General features: G+C 46.6%; 1 long non-coding RNA gene across 1 annotated transcript in view; it reads right to left on the reverse strand.

The window, feature by feature from the left end:
* Positions 1 to 3379: 3379 nt before the first annotated feature.
* Positions 3380 to 20008, reverse strand: part of LOC110598355 (uncharacterized) — a 109117-nt gene continuing 92488 nt past the window's right edge. Inside the window, exons 4-5 of the long non-coding RNA XR_013429304.1 lie at positions 5604 to 19489; positions 3380 to 4701 (exon numbers count right to left, since the gene is read on the reverse strand). This is a non-coding gene — a long non-coding RNA (uncharacterized LOC110598355). The remainder of the gene's footprint in view (positions 4702 to 5603; positions 19490 to 20008) is intronic.

Below are 20008 nucleotides of genomic sequence, written 5' to 3' on the forward strand. Positions count from 1 at the left end.
AGGTAAATTATTCCTCAGTAAAGTTCACTAGAGAAAGAGAAAAAAATGCAGTTTCTATTTACACAAATGTTCACAATATATTTTTGTATATAACATTGACAATGGTTTATATTCCTCAGAAATCTCTTAAAGATAAACAAAAAAATGCCAGTAGGGTCACTTCTCCTTGGACTGCACACCCCGTCTCTGCCCTTCACATCTCCTTTACTCAGAACTGACCGTCATGTCTGATTTCCCAAGAGCTCCATGTGGATGCACACGCTGGACATCTCAGCATTTAGCGTAACTCCAGTATTCAGTAAGTGCTTATTATAGGACCAATGAATTAATTACTGTAAACAAGTACTCATGCAGTATAATTGAATATGTGGAAAGAAGTGGGCAGTGGCAAACCAGTATCCAGTGTTTGTGCAGGTTCAATAGGGTGGCGGGATGTGAAAGGAACTTAGAATTATGAAAAGGAGTCAAGGAAGGAAAAGGGAAATGGGAGCTTCAATAAGTGTAAATTAAATATTGCGGCACAATTCATAACAGCCAAGATATGAAAACAACCCAATCGTCTGTCGAAGGAAAATGGATGACAAGATCATGGCACACACACACACACACACACACACACACACACACACACTCAGGAATATCATTCAGCCTTAAAAAAAACATGAAAATCCTGCCATTTGCAACAACGCAGATGAATCTAGAAGATGGCATATTAAGTGAAATGAGCCAGACCTTGAAAGAAAAATACTGTGTGTCACTTTTATGGGGAATATAAGTTAGATATGTAGAAACAGAAAGAATGGTGATTTCCAGGGCTGGGGGTAGGGGAGTAAATAGTAGGTGTGGTCAAAGGGCTGGTTGCAGACAAGCTGAATGACTGAGTCTAGAGCTCAGGCACAGCCTGAGGAAATGGTGTGGCACTGGGACTAAGATCCACCGAGAGACAGCCAGTGATGGTACCGTGCACTCTGGCACCATGTCGTATTAATTTGACCGTGCACACATATCAAAACCACGTGTTGTAAAAAAACACATGGAAGTACATCAAGGAATACAGAAGAAGATAGTATTGAGACTTTGGCTTCCATGTTTTTAGGACCAAAAATATGTGCTCAATAATCTAGGTTGTTGTGGGTGGTGGAAGGTGTAAAAACAGCAATACTTCTTCCAGCGGAGAGCCTGGGCACTGTCATGGATAATAAGAGAAGAGAAAGGAGAAGGAAGAGGAGACAAATAAGCCAGGGGAACTCTTTCTGTTTGTCCTTTGCATTGAAACCCAAGAATTTTGGGAACAGTCCCTGCTGCTGTCAGGCCTGCTTATTAAAGACCTGCTGGGTGGTGGGGCACCCTATTATCTACTGCAAATTGGCTCATTTACATATTTAACAGAAATTGAGAGGAGTGTTCCTCTTTCTATCAGTAAGACACATTATTCAATTCACAGCCTCACAGAGACACACTTCAAACACTGACTATGGGACGTCAGTTTGGGTTTTTTAAATAAAATCGTGTGGGAACAGCAGAGGAAAGAGCAAGGGCCCGCCCCGCCCCAGCGGCCCAGAAGGAGATTTCCCACAGAACAAGGGGACAACAGTGCCGAGTGGAGCTGGGTTCTGGGTTTGACCCAGGGCAGGGCCGACCCACGGGTCTAGGTAGCGGAAGAGGCCTTGTAGAGGGTCCTTGAGGGGCTCAAGGAGGTGGGGGAACATGGAGCCAGCTTCTCTGAGCTACGTCCTCTGCTGGGACTCTTTGCGTGCAGGGGTTAACTGAAGGTTTGCTCCAATAATAGAAAGTGCCCTGTGAGATGGGCATCTCATTTCTACAGGAAATAAAATTGAGGATCAGAGAGGTTGAAGTAAATCTTTGATATATTTAGCTAGCAAAGGGCAGTACCAGGATTTGAATGCTGATCTATTTTCAATGTGATGATCATGTCCAAGACGCTGATTAGAAAGCCCTGGGGATGCCACTCGGGCCTCATACCTGGAAAGGTTTGGGGAACACAAACACAAATAAGTAAAAATGTCAGAGGCGGGGAGTTGCCCCAGGGGCTAGGTGGGAGCAGTGAGAGAGGATCCCACAGGCAGCATGGGGTCCGTGGATGGGAGGTCTGGTCTTCCAGATGAAAACCTGGGATTGGGTTTTATAAGTGTCGGGAAATTGGAGGGTCTCAGTGCAGAGATTAATAAACTGGCCCAGCCCAAGCCATTGGACCTGGTTGAATCAGCACCAGTGGATTTCTTCTGTATATAATCAAGGGGGAATAAAACTATTTAAGCCATCAGCTAAGTGTTTCTTGCTGTAAGTTACATAAGCCTAATTGGAAAAGAGCACCGGAGTCACTGGTTTATGGTTCCTCCTATAGTTTCCTGATAATAGGAGCTTCACTCTCCCTTTTCCTGGAATGAGGGATTTAATCTTCGATGGGAAAGATACAGCCGGACCTTTGACTTTCAATTTAAATAGCCCCAAATTGGCGGCCATTCATTGTTGGTGGATGCGGCTGCCTTCACAATGGGGCATTTCACAGTGGCTCTCAATGGGGAATTCAGCTTTCTCAGGTCGGAGAGGATGAATCAGATTGCACACTGCTCAGCAGGCTGAGCACAGCAAAGTGCCCCAGCTGTCATCCCAAGAAGACTGCGGTGAGGCACCAATATGTACCCAGAGAGCGAGTTCTCCATTAGCCAGATGGAACTTCAAGCTGTTGCCAGAACTGTCTCAACCTGCACTGTGAAGCCACGCACTGCTAGACAAAGAAATATGGATCGGCCACCGGCCCTTGAGAGATGAGCGGCCACGTGGCCACCGATGCCGCCGGGGAGTGGCAAGCTCCTCCTGAGCCACAGCTAGCCGTCCTGGCAGGGCCCTGACTTCACCGCGTGCTTCCCAACAACTTCCGTGTGGGTGGCAGGGCAGACCCCTAGCTCGGAGGTCCTGGGTGGCAGCCAGGGTCATTGAGACGGCACACAGTGGTTCTGGCACAGTGGCACATGGCCGTGGTCAGGGATGGGGCAGCTTCTAGGTAGAAAACCGAACTGGACACAGCTGCAGGCATAGGGGGAAGAGGGCAAGGGACGAGTGACATGGGAAGCCTGGTGAGGCCTTGCCGTGGACAGGGGCTCAGGGGGAGAGGAGCCCCCTGGCTTCCTGGAGTCCCGCGGCCCCCTCATGCCCTGCAGGCCCAGGGAGGCGGAGGGCCAGGACTCACAGGCTCCTCGGTGCAGAGGGAAGTAAAGGAGGCCGTGCAGCCTCAGAACCGAAAACTCACCTCAGGATGCTGAAGGCTGAGCTGGAGCTGGACCGCGCCCCAGGCCACCTCTGTGTCCGCTCTCTTGAGCTTGAGCTGTTCTTCCCCCACCCCCAGTCCCCGCCACTCCAGAGGCTCATCCTTCTCTGACCCACACATTTCCCCAGGCTTCTAGTCAACCCCTTCTTCAGGTCTCATCAGGGCCTGTCACATCTCAAATTCTAGTCTTTTTTTTTTTTTTATGTTGACATATTTCAGACTTTAAAACAGTTTAAAGAATAGCACAGAAAATTCCTGATGCTGCTCACCCAGATTGTTCAAAAGTCAGCCTTGGCCCCCTTTGCTCTTCCGCTTCATCCTTCTCTCTCTCTCTCCCCCCCTCTCTCCCTCTTGCATACACACACACCCACCTGTATGGCTTCTCTGAACCTTTTAAGAGTAGCTGCACACGAGAAATGTTTTACCCTGAAACTCCAGTGAGACTGTGTGGGTTTCCAGAACCAGCTGTGTCTCATCGTCCTGCAGGAGGACTGAAGTCAGGAAGTCGCGGTACCGTCCTGTCACACATCCAGGAGACAGGAGACCACAGGCCCGTTGCTCTGTAGGCCTTGGCTCAGCTTGCCTTGGTCTGGACTTCCTCAGGATGCTGCGGGGCATCCTTTTGGGCAGGAATGGGACAGAAGGGACCTTGAGCCCTTCCTCTCCTGAGCAGGCGGTCAGAGGGTGCCTGCTGCTCACTAGTCCCCTCTCGGACAGTTAGAGCTTCAGTCTGGACTTTCTTTTACTGACAGCACCAGACCCCCAGGCCAGCTGATGACCAAGGAGCTGTCGCTCAAAAACCAGGTCCTCAGAGCAGCTTCCCAAGAGCCCTGCCCCGGGCAGCCTCCCAGTCTGGCACAGCGAGGACCGGCAACATGGCTCATCTTGTGCACTGCTCGCAGCAGGCTGAAGTTCTTGAATTATTTACTCTGAACTGGGGAAGACTGGTCTGCTCGCTTCTGTGTTGGAGAACATAACAAAGGTGTGGTCTATAGCAGTGCCTAGCACACCATCTCAAAAGAGTGGCCTTTGGCCACCTCAGCAGGTCAGCTGAGCTCTCTGCTGGCCCTTGTGCACCCCAGAGCCCTTCACCTCTTCCTCTCTGTGAGCCCGGGCTTGCCAGCATGCCAGGGACACCGTGTAGAACTGCCCACCAGCACTGAGAGGCTATTCTGGTTGCTTGGAGGGACGGTTCTCATTGAACTGCTGGGCAAAGGCCATGTGCTGTTCAAGTGGTAGTGAGAGTGTAGCTCTGCGACGTCATCCTTAATGTACAGCAGAGCGGACTCCTCATCTGGGACCCCACTGCAGTTTGTGATCACAGTGCATAGCACACAGCCCACGGTGGTCTGCTGGGGAGCTGGGTGTCTTCTGAGATCCCCAAGGTCAAGGTTACTGCATGTCTCCAGCTCCTGGCCAAACACAGGAAAGGTCTTTTGCTTTTCCCTCTGCTTAATGAAAGCATCTTCCCAGAAAACCAGCAGGAATCCCACCCAGCCTTTGTGTGTGTTCTTCACAGCAGCCAGGCTGAGGATGACTTCTAGCTTTGATGGAATGAAAGGGGACCTCCATCCCCCACCCAGAGCCACCAGCCCAGTATCTGCCCTGCTATTCTGGCACTAAACAGGAAATTCCAAATTAGTCACTTTTTGGCTTAAGATTTCAAAAGTGGCCCCTGAGCCACACTCATTTTTGAGCACTATTTATTTTGAGCAGAGGTGCTAAAGGATTAAGCAGCACATTTGCTGTTCAGCAGGGGACAAAATGCCTTTGCCTCAAAACAACACTAATGGGAGAACTTCCGAGGGGAGCGGCCGCTCTAAAATAAAGGAGAAGCCAGAACTCCAGGCCTCAGAGGGCACCGTTCCTCTGCTCCCCCAGCCTGGCTGTTCTAGTGGCAAAAAGCCCAAGTAAAAAGAAATCACAAAGGGACAAACAATGGTGGGTGCTCTCTGTACCCATGTCCTGAGTTCATTTACCCATCCTCCTCAGTGGGTTAGAGGAATGGGCTTCTAAGCCCATCCCGATCCTCCTCCCCATAGAGGGGCACACAGGGCATGACGGCTGTGTGCATTCATCTGCACGAGAAGCGTGGTGGGTGGAAGGTGTGAGGGAGAGGAAGCCACTTTTGCGTGTGTTCTTCACAAAGCCAGGCCGAGGATGACTTCCATGAAAGGGGACCTCCATTCCCCCACCCAGAGCCACCAGCACAATATCTGCCCTGCTCTTCTGGTACTATCCAGGACCCTCCTGATAAAGCCTGGCTGGCCCCCGTGGGGGCAGGTCTGCTTTTCTCCTAAAGCCACCAGCCTACCTGGTGAGGCAGAATTGCTCTGGGCCTTTTCCATCGAATAGGTCTCTGTTTGGAACTTCTGCATTTTCTGCCAGTCCTTTGTCACTGCCGTCTAATTTTGCTAGTCTCTGTTTCCTGTAAGCTGAGGATCCTTCCCCTTCTCAACAGAGGGGGAAAGAATGAATGTGCTCCCTAGGACTGAAAACCTGTGAGAACGTGAGAGGATAATCTGTCAGTTATGCGTGAGTGCAGAAACCCTAGGGGGAGGTGAGAGCCAGGTTACAGATAACTCAGTTGAATGTGAAGGGCATGTAACCTGACTCATATCTGTTTACACTCTCTTAAAAAAAGAAAATTATTGAACAACAGTTATCTCTAACTCATTGTGATTTCCGAGCACTCTGTCTCATGTGGGGACTGGGTCCAGCATGCAAACATGTTTGGATAATTAAAAAGTATGTTATCTCTTGCTGGTTTATTGCAGCCACAGTGAACTGAACACCAGTGCCCCTACTCCCATCAGCCTGTCTGCAGGAGAGGTCAGGGGTCAGCAACTGCTCCTAAAAGCACTGTGCAATTGAATCTAAACCAGCCCCTACCTACTAAGCAGCTGCTCGCAGACAATTCAGGATCTGTCCTCCTGAGATCCCCAGGGACTTGTCCAGAAGAGGCCACCTTCAGAACAGAACCCTGCACCTCTCCCAGCTCATCTGACAGCCTGGAACCGGCATCAGATATCTACTTTGAAACAGGAATGCAACGTGATTATCAGAAGAAATTTAAATTCTTTTCAAGTAAAATTTCATTTTTATTTAAAACAAAAATGTTTTTAAAATCAGTTTTAAGTGAATCATTGTCTATGAGAAAATATGGATGTTGTTTTTAACTATAGAAATTTTGTGGGCTGGCGAATGCATAGATGAAATAAAAGGTTCTGTGGGTGCTTGTGAGGGCCAACACCAAGGGGGACGCTGGTGTGACCAGATGGAAGGGAGCTGGGAGTGCTTACAGGCCCACAAGTCCAGGCTTGCCCTGCAAGAAACACCCACCACCCTCTCCTATATCTGCGAAAATCCCTGGGCAGAGTTATGCTCCTTAGTGATGGCTCTTCAGTTGGATTTATTTATGTAGAATTTGGAGAAAACTAGAAATTCAAATAAATTGAGACTACATGGGCAGTGAGGTGAAGAGAGAAAGCTCAGCCATCACCTGGTGCACAAGCCAGGGCCCCGTGGAGGGCGGAAGGGTCAGCATCCCTCCCTGGGCCATGGGCACTTCCAGGACCCCACATGGGATCACAGGACTGGGGAACAGGAGAATGGTTACTATCACAGAAGGCTCCTTCCTTATAAAGGAGTATCCATCATGGTAAAAATTATACAGAAATGTAAATTTGAGAAGTGAGCGCTGCTCCTTTTCCTCCGCCTCACTTTCTTCTTTGCGTGCTGGGCTGGCAGAGGAGCACTCTCCTGGTTGGCTGCAGTCCCTCTCATTCAGTCTACTTCCTCTCCCAGCCCTCTCCACTGTGGAGACCCCAGCACTGATGGGCTAGACCTGGCCTCTCGAGGAGACCTACACACTGACTTCTGCATGCGTTTCACAGTCAATGGCATCGCTCTTGTTTGTACAATCCATATATTTCTACAAAATATTTATTCAATGTCGGCACTATTAGTTTTGCTTTAGGTGATATAAGAAATAGAGGGCCCATTTTTCTTTAGAAGAGGTCACGATTTGTCACACACCACAAAACATTCCAGGCCCACTGCCCTGCCTCTTCATGGAGCACTTCCTTTCTCTAAAGGTTGATACTAAAATAACCAAAGACTGATAGGGTCTCGCAGTGCTGTGCTCTCAGCTTTCTACAGCTCTCTTGGCAAAGCGACTCCACACCTCCTCTAGCTACCTACATGCAGTGTACTCTGGTGGCGCTCACCCTGCGCCTGCAGAACTTCCCCATCAAGGGTGCTAATGGGACAACGAGCAAGATCTGATGATGGATTGTGAATTAAGAGAGCAGTTTTGCACTGATGTTCAATTTCCTGATTTGGATGATTAGGGAATGAATATGAAAGAGAATGCTCTTATTCCCAGGAAAAGAGAACTAGGGGTTGTCTTCAGCATGTGACTAGTTGTTCCAGAAAGCCAGGACGGGGAGCCGGGATGGGGGAGACGGTAGGCAGCCAGGGCCAGAGGACCCACAGGGAGGTCTGGGCATTTGTCGCACCTCTTCTATAAACTTAAATTATGTCCAAATAAAATCCAAAACAAACAAACAAACAAAAAACAATACTTAAAAGAAAGTATTATTGGGCTTGTGATATTCAAAATTTTTTTTCTTGGTTATTTCCTCTTTTCTAAATCGAAAATACACATAAAGTTAAAACTCTATGAAGGTGTTTGCGTGTGTCTTTCACCCTCAGAAGTAGCATTTTAAAATATTATCTCCGTTTGTGGAAAAATAGCCCCACTTTATAGGAATTCCAAGCAAAATATTTAGAAAATACGGAGAAAATGGCAAGATGTCTGCTGAACAGTATGATTTGATCTTGGACTTCTGCCTCCACCCTGGGCACTCACAGGGAGCGCAGCCCCCGCTGCCTGCGTTTTGGTCGCGCAGGTATTTCTTCCATTATTCCAGACCCTACTCAAATCCACAGAGGACCTGAATGATTTACCCACGGGAGAAACAAATATTTCCTTGTTCCTGTCATTATATTCCCTAATAAAACTGTACGTTGCTGGTGTAAAGTATGCTCATCAGGCAGAAAAATATCCCCAAATAACACTTTCCCTGTAGGAGGAAATGCCGGGCTCAGGTCAGGATTTGCTGTGGGCGAAATTACAACACCCAGAACCCAGATATTGATGTTGGAGAGTGCTGGCCAGGTCCTAGGAGAGATGTGGCTGAAGGTCGCCTTGGACGGCCAAGCCCTAGGTCAGGCGGCGCAGGGCTCCAGGGTCTGTCCTCCTCTCCCTGCCTGGGTCCACACAGCCTCACGGAAGCAAAGCAACCCCCAGCCCACGGGTGCACTGGCTTCCGGCCTTATATGAATTGCACTGGTCTGCGTTGTGCTATTCAGAAAAATGAATTGACACACTTGCAGGGCCCGGCACAGGAAAATACCTCCATTTCCCGCCTGCTAATCCCTTCCTTTGGCGGCTTGTTGCTTTATTGTTTGACTTCACGTCCTAAATAACATCTCATAGGCAGGCCCCGCTTCCCTGAAAGCCAGGGTGATGGTGGGGGAGGGGCAGCCCTGGGCTCTGCTTTCTTCTCCCTTCCTCTCTCCCCTCCCCCATCCCACCTCTCCCCCACCTTTTTTTTTCTTTTTGTTTCAGAACTCCACCTTCCTGCTCAAATTCCAAATCATTTCAAAGTCCAGTGGAGGCTTCTCCTCCTTACATACCCTTATTATTTCAAAGCGAGGCCATCTTAACTGAGGGAGCAAGTTTATTCAGGTGGCATGAATCAGACAAGGGCTCGGCAAAAGCTAGAGCTGCAGACAGCAGCCCTGTGTCTCCCAGTCCCTCCTCCCAAAGAAGCATAACAAAACCCCAGAAAAACAGCCGCCAGTAATCTCCCTGCCTTAGCCAGCAACAGGGGTGAGGGAAAGCTGCCCTCTCATTATAGCCCTGGTCTCAAGGTTAGAATTAGACCCTTAGGGTAAGGAGCTGTCAATTAGAGATAACTCCAGCCAACGCCGTCTGAAGCGGGGGCTTATCTCCTAGCAACTCTTCATTCAGGGCACAGCCCCTGGCTCTGCCGGCAGCTCAAGAGCCATCTTGAAGACAGCGAAATAACCTTTTTCAATTTGAGCAGATGCATAAAGAATTCTACTTCCCCAGTCCTCGATGGAGCCTGGGTGACATTTGACTAGAAAAAGGGGTGGAATCTGGAAAGAATTACGATTTTCTTGTGTTCCACTTGCAGATGTTTCCATTGGAGATTTAATAGAAGTATCTGGCTGAACAATCAGAAAATCTAAATTCAATCTGATGCTGGAGACCTCCTCCTTCCAGATATGAGTCTGTCATGTTTATGTATAAGCTGACATATTCTCCCTCGCAATGCCTATTCTATGCTCAGGAGGAATTTGCCAACAGGGGAAGTGGAGTGGCTCTGGTTACCAGGGGAACTCGGCCTGTCCCTTTATCGACCATGGCAGGGCATATAGAAAGCCGACAAGCATAAATCCTATTAAGAAAAGCACAGGGTTATGCACCATTGATGTAGGGAACACCTCAGAATTTACTACTAGACTATATATCTGGTGCAAAAAAAAAATCATGTACATTCCTTGGAGATGTCTCTTCATTAGATTTAGAAATCATGGTGTTGATTTTTCTAATCTCAAGCAGAGAAAGAATGACAGAATACTGGGGGGTGGGGAAGAAGCGAGCCTTTGATTTGCCACTGTTATCTACAATAACAAAGGGATACCTCAGCCACGTTGTAAAACAGCAGATGCAAAATATCCAGCGTGCTGCGGGGTGTAAATCAGGCACTGATCTTGGAATTAAAGATGTGAATTAACAAGGCCTCCTGTGTCCACCATTACTAAGCACAGGGCCATTTTCCCAGAGCTTTCCTGCAAACACCCCTCTCACCGCTCCATGGCTTCCGCTGCCCTGAGCTGTGGAGTCCTTCAAGGCGCTGTGGCCACTGGATTTCATACCCACGTATAGACCCGTACCTATGCTTCCTACTTTACTCGTGAAGCAATTATCGTGTGCATTTGTTTTTATATTTAAGTAATTCTCAGGTATATTGGGAGCAAAAGTCAGGCAGTCAAGAAACTGACATACATCAGTCTCCTGGACTAGTATGTGCTCCATCAGAGAAAAGAACTGAATTCTGGGGAGAGTCAACCCTGGAGCACAAGAATGCAAAACAGCCGCCCTGCTGTGTGCTCTGTGTGTGTGTGTGTGTGTGTGTGTGTGTGTGTGTGTGTGTGTGTGTGTGTGTGGAGATCGGGTCTTCGCTATGCAGCTTGATAAATCAGATCCCCTAACCTGAACAGCTTCGGGTGGATTTACTTTCACCCTCTCTAAATCTCAGCCTGCAGATGGGTTCCTCATTAAGCTCAGATGGACTTGCTTTTGCATTACCACTTGTCAATATCACAACATGCAGGGAAGCCTTTTTAAAGGGAAGGAGAAAGCTTAAGCAACTTTGAATGAATCTGTGTGTGTGTGTGAATGGTATATACATGCAATCCCACTTTGGTTTATTTTAAAAATAAAGGTTCCAATTCATGAAGGAGGGGGAAAAACGCTGGCAAATATATCACAAAATATCCAATACCTTAAAATAAAGTCACACATAATTTGCAGAAATTAAAGTTTTCTCGTTAGTGAAGAAGAGGGGATACAGCTTTGTGAATTGCTTTCAGAAGGCAGACATCTCTGGGTTGTTTTCCTTTTTTTTTTTCCCCCACATAAAAATATTTGAATCAAATTTATTGTTCATATCTATATGCTGCTGGAGCAGTTTTACAAATGCATTTTTAAGCATCAATTCTCTCCAGTGTGGAGACATTTGTAGCATGCTACTTGGCATTAAATTTGAATATAGTAGCAAACATTTGACTTAAAAAAAGGAAACATCAGTAGCCATCACAATTTACTTATTAGACAGCAGATTGGTGGTGTCCCCAGCACTCTTACGTGGACTGTCACTGCTGGTTCCCTAGGAGATGACTGAACTTAACTGCTTCGCTGCTGTAAAGACAGAATGAATTCCGGGAGCGTCGTCTGGAAGCCCACAGACCCGCCCACAGCTCATTAATCTGTGGCCAACAGCCTGGATTTCAAAGGGCTTTTGGTCTGTAAAAGGGTCAAAGATCGGCCATATCTTAATGCAAATTTGATTCGTCCTGTGCTTTTTGGGAACCCGAACTTACTACGTTTCTGTTATTTGATTTGCATGTAGGAGTCATATCTCTAGTTAACCAAGGTCAGCATTTAGTTCCTCTTGAGCGCCCAGTCTTATGCAAGAAACTGATCTCTCCTGACTTCTGAGAATTTGGCTAAAAAAACCGCAGTGTTTTAATATCCTTATAGGCTGTTATTTTTTTTAACTGATGCTTTGAAAAATCTTCATTGCTACCTGCATGTACACCTTTGACTTTCTATCGCATCATCCTAAGAGAATATTTATTCCAAGTGTTCAGTCTACTCTTCTCAAACAAAGGTGTGTCCCGGGATAGCTGGGGAATGTGAGGCTCCGGAACCCCCACAGAACCAGAAGAGAGGAGACCTCAGGTCAGTCTCTGCTGGTGGTGTTTACTGAGGGACCTTGAGAAGTCACAGCTTCCCTGAGCCTCAGTGTCTGCCTATGAAAAAGAAAAAAGAAGCTCAACTGAATTATTTGAAATAACTATTTGAAAGAGATTATAAATTGAAAACTGTTATACAAACATTATTCTTTTAACAATTTCATGCCAGTTTGGTAAGACATGAAAAATTGGATCCCAATATTACTTAATAAAATTGCTGATCTTCAAAAAGCACAAAACACAGTATTCAGTTAGTTGTATTGTAGCAGGCTTATTTGGCTACCCCTGAATTTGTATCCAGTCCTCAAAGAAGCCTCCTTTACTAATCTCACCCAATTGAAATATTTTTTAATTTTGCAAATTTATGTTCTGTACTGTGTAGGTTTTTTGAGTTCAAGGGAAATTACCTAACATTTCACAAAATGTTAGCTGATAATAAAAATAAACTACACATTTTTTATACTTTGCCTCCTTAAACCACAGACCCCAGCCCCTTTTCCTTTTACCATCATCCTTCGTTTATGATTATTTATTACTGTGTTAGCAACTTTTCCTTAGCCTTGGCCCTACCCTGAAAAGCTATTTTCACAATCAGAAACAGAAGTTGGGGTTTGAAAAGCCATAACGAACCAGGAAAATATAACAAAGGAAGATGCCCCCCCTGGAAGGGTAGATGATAAGAGGCAAAGCTCTTATGTATGTTTTATTTGAAATTCATCTGAGCTGAATTTTATTTTCCTTTCCTAATTTCTAATACCTAGGAGAGAATTGTGTTTGGATATTTTTTCCAATATCCAAAGCAAGGGGAAAATATCGTTTATAAAGAAATAGGCCATGTAGAATAAGCGCTCTCTTGGGCAACACACAAAGATTAAAGAATAATGGCTCTGGTAACTTTGATTCTCTGTTTTGTTCCTTTCCAGATTTCTGTTGGAAAGAGTCCCTGGTTGAAATACGTAGTTGTATACCTGCTAATAGTCATATGTGCACACTCAGACACACACCTTCACTCACAGAGAGAGCAAGAGTCACATTAACAGAGCTCTAGAACAACAAAAGTTCCTTGAAAGATGAGATCAATTATCCAAACCCAATTCTAGATATCAGAAATAGGAACATTTGCATATTTCAGGAAAGGGAGCACCATATTTTAAATTTGCCTTTCACCACAGGAGGCAATAATCAGCTGCCCCTCGGCGAGGCCAAATGCTGGATGTTGCTCCTGCAATAAAGCAGCATCCGAGGGAGAGATAGCAGAGGGAGCTGGGAATGTGACTAACATCCCTTTTACTATCCAGGACCTCAGTTGATGGATTCAAGTCACAAATGAGAAGCCTAGATGGTCATATATCACCCTGGCTTTGAACTTACTCATGCATTAGATATTTCAGAGATTTATTTATGAAAATCAATCCTGATTTTGAATTCATTGTGGGTGAGGGGCTGCTGACTCAAGGAGCCTGAGGGACCCTGGGGCCTGCTGCCGAACGACAGACAGAGTCCTGCGCAGCCAATACGCAGCGGCCAGTGAATGGCCTCATCTACAAACCAACTATTTGATATGCAGATGGGACCCCAGGCCTCTTTAATAACAGAGCACTTCTCAGGCAGCAGGTGCAGGGAGAAGTGAGTGGCCCGTCCTCATTTCAAAAGCTGGGCTGCCTTTCTCTCTCCCTCTGGCCCTGAACAATTGCCCAAGCTCTATTATCTTCATTTTTTATTTAGACGGTCCATTTACAGGATCAGGGCTCTCGCCCTCTGCTTCTCCTCCAGAGCTGTAACCTTAAGAGCGGACACGAAGCAGGATTTAGAAGCCACATGAGTCGCTGAGGAAGGATATCATCCAGACTCTTCCTAACAGATAATGCAGAAAAATCTGTTTGGAGGTCATGCACCATTTCATACTCTCCCCCACACCCTGCAACCCTAAGGACAATGTCTCCTTGAAATAACTATCCACGCTATGATAGAAACAGAGTTGGCTTTTGCATTTGTATTGGGAGAAGCAACCCAGGTCCAAGATAAGCAAAAATACCCTCTCTGATTTTTTCTGACAGATCTGCTTCAGCATTTGACAAAAGAGCTGGATGTCTGGGGGCCCCATGACAGATTGTTACACCACAGCATGAAGGTGCTTTTCAGCCGTCAGGAAAAAGAATCAAGAGTTCATCTCATGCCACACCTACCCCCTGAACTCCAGAGCAGCAGAGAGATGCTTCCCAAGCTTCCAATGCTGTAAAGTGCAACGTCATATAATTTATACTGTCTGTGGTTGCAGGTTATGTCCTGCAAGTCATAAACTCTCACAGTTTTATGGCTCTGCTGCAGCTATTAACTAAATGAAAGAGTTATTCGTTTGAAATCTGGAATCTATACAAGGTCCAAGCTTAAATTCATCAAGATCCACTAGTGTAAAATCCACTAGTGTAAAATAGTGTAAAATATTAAACATAAAAGATTATACACAGTGGGGCCAGGGATGGATGGGAGGGGGTGAGGGAAGCAGAGGGCAGGGGCATTGGTACCCAATGAGCATCGGTGATATTTCTACCCCACACTTATATTTACATTTCTAGAGCAGGGACAAGCTCTAGGCCTCGGGCTGAACCACAGTAGTTGCTTTGCATTGGTTTGTGGGTATGTTGTGAGACAAATAAAGGGACTTCGACATATTTCTGCAAATACGCACATGAACAGAGAGAAGGAGACAGACACAGAAGGTGAGACAGAGTAGGAGCAGTGAAGTCATTAACATTTTGCTTTGGCTTGAAGATCTGGCCTGCTTTGTCACACAAATCGATCGATTTCCTTTCAAATACTTAGGCAGGTACCTATTTTCAGTGCTATATGTTTTTTTTTTCCTTCTCTTTTTAAATTAAATATAAAAATGTTACAAAAATACTTCACCTGCTGACTCTGGGGGTGGGGGCAATGTGTTCTGCTCAACACAATGACCTGAGATGTAGTTTCAAAATCTTCTCTCCTTTGGAGGAATCTTCTCCAGTGGTCAAAGCCACTGTTTGGGGACTTACTTAAAAAAGCACAACGTGGCATTTGGACAAGGCAGTGGATGGAGGCAGCTCCTAAGGTGCTCTCTCTTTACTCATTAATCCAAGAGGTTAAAAAAAAAAAAAAATCATGACCTGAGCTTGCTGCAGAAATCAAAATCAAGAGCATGTGCAGGACTTCCAGGTGACAGCCACAGCTGTGCCCGAGACTGAATGTTGGTGCCACCACTGATTCCCAGGCAAAGTCCTAACCTGCAGAAGAGTGATATTGGAGATAGCGCCTTTAAAGAAGTGCATTAAATAAAGTTTTCAGGGCAGACTCATGAGACAAAAGAATTGTGACCTTTAAGGAAAAGACACTAGAAAGATCTCCCCCACCCTTGCCCCCATCTAAGTGCCTAGGCCCAGGAAAGACCCACGAGTGGACACAGTGAGAAGGCTGCTGTACCAGTCAGGAGGCAGCTGGCACCGTGGCCGGCCGTGGACTCCAGTCGTTAAAACAGGGAGAAATGTGTTCCTGTGGTTTAACCGCCCATCCCCAGGATCTGGTTATGGTAGCCTGAGCTGATTGAGATGCCCTACTCAGATGGAAACATTTTTTCCACAAAATCTGAGAAACAAAATTTCAAATTGATATACAGTACATTGCACATAAGAATTTTTGAGCAGTTGGACTACCAACTAATGAAACAAACTTGTACTTTTATAAGTCTTATTTATTTTTTTTAAAGGGAGGTAATTGAAGAATATTGAAGTGCTCCTATAATAGTTACTGTACCATAAAAGCGATACTAATGAATATTCATGCTGTAGCTACTAGGCTCACCTTGCCTTTAGGGCATCCTTTTAACATTGCTGCGACCTAAAACAAGTGCAGAGAAGAGGCTTGGAGCTCCAGAGGCCTCCCTCACAGCTCAGTTGAAGTAATAAGAAGTCTAGCAGGGAAGGAGCAAGAGCTAGAGTAGACCCTTGTTCCCAGACCTTTACTAGGTATTTTATGTCACCTGATGGACAGTCACTCTCAGAAATAAACACTGCTTTTCCCATTATTTAGATGAAAAGGCAGGTATTAGTGAATTTAAATTCTTCACTTACGAAAAAATTACTCATCAATAAAAGTGACAAAAGCCAGGATCCCAGCCTGCTGCCTCTCTCTTGGCCATTCCAGGTAGCAGGGTCGGGTCCTCCCGGTGTGGAGAAGCCTGGAAGGGATTTTCCAAATCTACTGCCAGGGACTGGAGGACTGGCTGGCATCGTTTGGATAAAGGGGAGGGGAGGAGAGTTGTGTTTGAGAGGAAGAGACATGGAGAGAGGGACACAATGGGGAAGCAGTGCGGACCGAGAGCACGGTCTAGGTCCACGGGGCTGAACCTTCCAAGGCGCAGAGAGCAGTAAGCCTCAGGGTGGCGTGCCAGGAGCCAGCTGGCAGAGGTGACTCAGGGTGGAGTGCCAGGAGCCCGCTGGCAGAGGTGACTCCTCCCTGTCGCCGCGTGGGCCCAACAGGAGTGTCAAGGGTAAGCGCCTCACTCTCTGGGGTAAGCCAGCCGTGTTCAGCATCCCCGCGGGCCACAGCGAGCCGCCTGATCTGCAGCCCACGTTTCTCTTCCTTGCTTATCCAGGAGGGTGAGAGGAATCTTTCTGTACTTTTTCTAAACTCAGATTATTGCTTCAAATGTTTTTAAACTTGGCACAATCCCAAGGCACATTTTTTTTTTTTTTTTTTTTTTGGCCAGAAAGGTTTTTCTTTCTCCTTTTTTCTCTAAGCCCATGTGTATTTTAAGCAAATTTTCATCCATATGCTCCTTATTTCTGGTCTCTTCCTTCATCTGTGTGCTGTTCTGTGTGCTGTTTAACATCTTGTTAACACCCTGTCCTTTAGGTGAATACTAAGGTTTGCAAGTTTATCTGGGGGTTTCATGCTTGGGGGGTTGTATGCTTATTTTTGTTTATTTCTTTTTAAAACTAGAACGCCTGATTTAGGCTCTGTAGACCACCGTTCTGACCTGAGCAGCTCTTCCTCCACACTCCAAGTGAAGGACACAGGGATGGTGGACTCATGCCACCCTGGGCCTGGGCAGTTGGTGCCCTGTATTTGTGCAGTGCCCCCAAAGGTCTGATGAAGAAGTCACCTCCCTCTTCTTTCAGGTGGACTCACAGAAAACTCAAGGCCCTAGAGGGACCAGACTCTCCACAGGACAGACACGTCCCATTCTATCTGCCTGGTCTGGCATCTGATTTGGAAGAAAGCCAGCATTACATGGCTGTATGTCTCCTACTTCAAATAAGATGTGTTCCTTCTCCTTTGGGAGATTCCAAGGAAACTCTGCTCCTCTCTGGAGAGCTGTCCTTGTCCTGTCCAACAAGGGTGTCAACCCTAACTCCTCCATTCGCCTGGAGGTGTCTGGTTTCCCAACAGAGGCTCATCAGTCATTCTATCTCTGGGCCCCTGGATCAGAGGGATCCTGGAAACCCATCGGAACCTCAGGAAACAAATGGTGCAGATTAAATCTCTGTGTTTCCTGGAGTCTTTGCTGCCTATAAAAATACAGTGGGAAACAGTCCTGGGGGTCTATACAGTTATTATGAAAGAGATGCTCAAGTGGTCTTTATAGTAATTGCTACGGAAACTCACATTGTGGAGAAAGTGGGACGTTTTCGTCTTGACCCATGCTTCCGATGGAGAAGGCTGTGTGTCTCAGGCTTTTCTCTGCTCATGGGGCACAGTCACACTGTTTTCCTTGCAATGGTGGAACTTTGGTAGAATATAGTTAGATGCTCCCAATGGTTGAGGAAAATAAATGCACAAGGGAAAGGAATTGTGGATGTTGCTAAGGATGTTGCCTTAGCATTTTTATGTATCCCCTGGTCTTACGGTGATGCAAAGAGAACATTCCGGAAAGCCATGGTGGAAATTCAAATCACATGAATTCTTGGTGGTAGAAATATTTCTGTGAAGTTCTTTGAGGGCCCCAGCGAGACGTACTGGGTAGAGAGCCTCTACTCCAAGGACCCTTTTCTACAGAGTTTCTCATTACTAAAGGTCAAGCCTTCTGCCACCATTTTATAGACAAAACCGTGACTCGAGCCAGACAAGGGGCTTAGGGTTGCTTCCTTCCTGCTCCCAAGGCTATGTGCACAGATTCATATTCACAGTGTAGCAGAAAGACATACAAGCTCTCAAAAATGTAGTGTGACTGTAATTGTTCTCTAAGAAGGGACCCAAATAATCCTGAAGCTACATTTATGCCACAGCAGCCATCCGACCTTTGGGGGAACCGCATGAGCACAGGGCACCAACTGCCCAGGCCCAGGGTGGCATGAGTCCACCAACCCTGTTATTTCCACTTGATCCTATCAGCCCAACCCAAATGGCATAAATGGAGTGATGGTCCCCAGCATCTACTGGGCTTAGGCCCTGGGAATAGCAGTGCACTAAATGCCCTACATGGGACGTCACAGGAGTTCCTCCTGCTCCATGGGTCCAAATCAAGACCAGTTTTATGGACAGCGAGAGCCAGGCTCGAGTGGTGAAGCTTTTGTTCCTGTCCGTGGGGATGGGGAAAAGCTGAGTGGACGCTCAGCCAGCTTGGCCTGATTCCAGCGGCCCAGAGTCGGCCGCTGTGCCTCCTACCTGTTCAGCGGTCAGAAGTGGACACGGAGTAGTGACTTCACGTTGTGGTTGGCCATCGAGACAGTCTGTGGATTGCCTAAGTAGTACTGGAGCGAAATACTCCAGTTTCGCATGTGCTGTATTTCAAAATGATTTGTGTAGGTTGGTTTACATAGGAGTGACATTTAATAAAGAAAATATATTCCTTGATCTTTGATTTGCTTAACAAGCAGCTTTCAACATTCAGTTTTATTAATTGCTCTGAAAACCTATAATTTAGGTAAAACTAATTACATTTGATTTTCTTCAGTTGGTTAGCTTTCTTTTAATACAAATGGGACTGAAAACAATCACTCTTATCTATAGGTGCCATATATGATGCGACAATAGGAAATGCCAGGAGACATCTATCCGCTCCTTCAAAATTAGCTCTAACTTGATTTCTAATGAAGGGTTTGCTCTTGCAAGAAATTGCCTTGACAAGTCTTTTCTTCTAGGAATCAATATTTTTTTTTCTTGTTTCTTTTTAAAAACCGATTTCTTCGCCTTCTGGCATCTTTTATATCTCCCACACCCAGGAATGACCCATGTCGACGCTGCGATGGACGCATACTGTGGGATTCACACTTGCATGGAGACAAGTATCTGTCAATCCGTGGGGTGGCAAGGCTGGCCCAGGAGGAGCTGGTCTGGTGGAGGCCTTCAGGTTCAAAGCCAGAAGTCACTGTCGTGGCAGTGCCGTGACTGAGAGTTTGCAGACTGTGGCGGAGCATCCCACACCCTCACACCATTGGCAGTGAGAATCAGCAGTCAGACACTGGAGAGTGTGGTCACATCCTGAGAAAGGAAGAAGAGGTCAGCTGCAGGTCCACTCCCTGGATTCTGAGCAGGTCAGTTATGTTGGGCTGGGAGGGTCACAGCAGTTCTTAGACGCCCAGGGTTCTGCTGATCAACTCCCCTGGCCCTGGATCATTATTCCCAAGTGTTTGTTGAAGGATCAGTCAACATCTGTGACATAAACGGAAGATGTTCCTGCTATAGTTCAGATGTGAGGGGTCCCCCGAAAGCTCAAGTGTAAGACAAGGCAAGAAAGTTTGGAGGAGGAAGCGCTGGGTTACGAGAGGATCAACCCAAGCAGTGCATAAATCCACTTGAACGGATTAACTTGGCTGGTGACTGTAGGCCCGCGGGGTGTGGCTAGAGAAGGTGGTTCCCTGGGGGCCAGCATTTGGGGTATCATTTGTCCCTGGAGAGCCAGCTGAGTCTCTCTCTGCCTTCTGGTTGTCATGTCCTCAGCCGCGCCCTTCGGCCACAGCTGTGGTGTTGGCCCTCTGTGGACAAAGGCCTTTGAAGTCCTCATCCCTAAGGAAACTTGTTCTCCTCTAAAATTGTTCTTGACAGATATTTTGTACTGAAAAAAGTCCCCCCTGCCACGTCTATTAGGGAGTAAAGTTATATCACATTTATAGGAGGAAAAGGTCTTTGGTTGACCAGTCATACCCCAAATCGTGAGAACCCCGCCTCACT

This window comes from Ictidomys tridecemlineatus, chromosome 12 (assembly GCF_052094955.1).
Source record: "Ictidomys tridecemlineatus isolate mIctTri1 chromosome 12, mIctTri1.hap1, whole genome shotgun sequence".
Taxonomy (NCBI): Eukaryota; Metazoa; Chordata; class Mammalia; order Rodentia; family Sciuridae; genus Ictidomys; species Ictidomys tridecemlineatus.